At 32.6% G+C, this 2,500-nt stretch overlaps 1 protein-coding gene across 1 annotated transcript in view; it reads right to left on the reverse strand.

The window, feature by feature from the left end:
• LOC119568513 (zinc finger protein 3-like) overlaps nucleotides 1-2,500 on the reverse strand; it is an 11,681-nt gene that overhangs the window by 3,920 nt on the left and 5,261 nt on the right. The window lies entirely within an intron of this gene.

Genomic DNA, 2,500 nt, shown 5'->3' on the forward strand with positions numbered 1-2,500 from the left:
CATATCCTGAAGTCAAACAGGATATCTCACTACAGACAATTAACAATACTGCCGGAGAAAATTTGAGTTGGGCAAGACATGCTTCATCCTTAAATATTAGGGCCATTGCAATAGAGCAACCCACCAACCTCAAAATAATCATTTGAAACTTTCAATAGTTCTTAAAGCCAAAAATTTAATAAAACAGAAAGCTTTTCATCGTTATGTTAGAAACTAAATATGAATTAAACAATCTAAAACAAGTGTTAAATGATTAAAAATATAAAAGAACAAAAAATGATTGAAAACCTACAGAATAAAAAACCTTTTTCAATTGACTTTTTCAAGATCAGATACTACTTTGAGCAAAAATTTTCTTGTCATATTACAACAGAACACAGATGACAGTTAAATAATAGAAAACAAAGTAAACCAAACCAGTAATAAAAACCTTCGCCAAAAAACTTTGGAAAAACCTTAATCTTTCTTTTCGGAGCTGTATTATTGTTAATAAATCTCTTAGTGGTTTTTATCGCTTTTAACAGATAAGTAACCCCAAATAAATAATCCCACGACAAGAAGATAAAGCCAACATATCCCCGATTATCGACCCATTCCCTGAAAAAATGAGCAAAACAATAAGAGTTCCCTGAGCAGATAAAATCAAAACCACAACATGGCTCTTAAAAAGTTAACGTAGACAGCCTTCCCTTTAGTAATTTGTAAAGCAAAAAAAAAATAATAAATTTGCTTAATTATGCACAAAAAAGTTATTTTAGAAATAAATTCCCTGAAATAAGGACAACTCTAAAAAGACCTGAAAAATTAGATTTAAAACATTGGTGCCTCAATAAAACATCAACAAATGTATTGCACAAGCTCTATACACAACAAATTTTCATTACTTTTTCAAGAATAGATAACTGCTTCTGAGGCAATAGGGTTGCTTCTATATTAACAACTAAAACATTAATAGCACCAATCTCTTACCAACAAATTTTTTTCACCCCAAACCTTAAACTAAACCCAACATCTTAGTAATAAGCACCTTCGCCAAACATAGCTGTTATGAACAACGTGTATTTGCTGGTGCTTTATCAGAGAGCAGTCCCGATAACTGACATATTGATGACATTTGAACCACACGTTGACAAAATACACAGGAAGGTAGTGTGTACCCTGGTATATCTTAATCACATAAGAAATCAAATCACTACTGAAACTAGGCTAGGCTAGCTAGCTAAAATCATTGTTGTGCAAACTCTAGCTCTAAGTATAATTAACTATTGTTCAAACATTTGGGGATCAACTATCAAAACCCAGATGCAAAAATTGCAATAATTACACAACTTTGCTGCCAGAGTTGCACTAGGTAATATTAGTAAACTTGATCACATCACCCCAAATATCAAAAAATTAAAATGGTTAAAAGTCCATTCTAAATGCAGCTATGACACATGTGTAATTATTTACAAACTCATTCATGGGAATTATCCGAAATGGTTATGCTGCGTTCGGAACTCCTCGTCCAACTAGTTGGACAAGTTGGACAAGATGTTTTGACCGTTCGGAACCCCTACTTTCTCGTCCTGGACAAGTTGTCCATCTCGTCCAACTCGCCCTGGTTCGCAGCGGGGCTACCAGGACGAGATGACGTCAGAAAGGCGTTTGTTTACAAACAGAGATAATGGCAGGCATCGAGAAAATTGCTGGTGAGTCTTCTTATTTGACGCTGTATTGTTATTATTTAATGCTATTTTCGTGTCTTTTGTTGCACATTTAGTTACTTATGTATCAGAGTAAGTTTATGAAAGAGATGAAATCTGCAATGTATAGTTATTGTTATAATATAACGAATATTTACATAGGAAAAGATTGTGACGCAGACACATTTGTCTTTCCAGTGTTCAAAGATCACGATAATAATTGTTGGCTTGGATGCAGATGGTTCAGTGCCATTCCCAGAAAATTCGGTGGTGTACCGTAGAAGCACCTTTTTTCCTGGGAGGTATTTTGTAGACCAGGAGTTAACAGTGGAATGGGCTCTCGAGTGGCCAGAGTCACTATGAAATTATGAGAGAAGTTTTAGAGCTCATGAAGAGGATGCGAGAGGAAGTTGTGGATGTGCTCTCTGAAATAATTAAGAAGATGTGATATATTTTCCATTACCTTTTTTATTTATTTATTTATTTATTCCTAACAAGCTTTTCTTTTTATTCAGAATTTAATTTTGTTTTATTATTATTATTATTATTATTATTATTTTATATTAGGTGTAATTAATTGCTTTATATATTATTGTTCATTTATTTTTGGGGAGCTTTAGCGGAGAATTTTTTTGTACTTTCTAAAGCTAAAATTTAATTTTCCATTTTGTTATTTTCAAATCAATAGATTGTTTCCTTTTTGGTTCATTTTAAAGTTTAAGTTATTTTTCATACTGAAAGCCAAAGTTTGTTTCCTTTGTGTTATTTTCAAAGCCAAAGATTGTTTCTTTTGTGTTAATTTCAAAGCCAAAGAT

Source organism: Penaeus monodon, chromosome 44, assembly GCF_015228065.2.
Source record: "Penaeus monodon isolate SGIC_2016 chromosome 44, NSTDA_Pmon_1, whole genome shotgun sequence".
Taxonomy (NCBI): Eukaryota; Metazoa; Arthropoda; class Malacostraca; order Decapoda; family Penaeidae; genus Penaeus; species Penaeus monodon.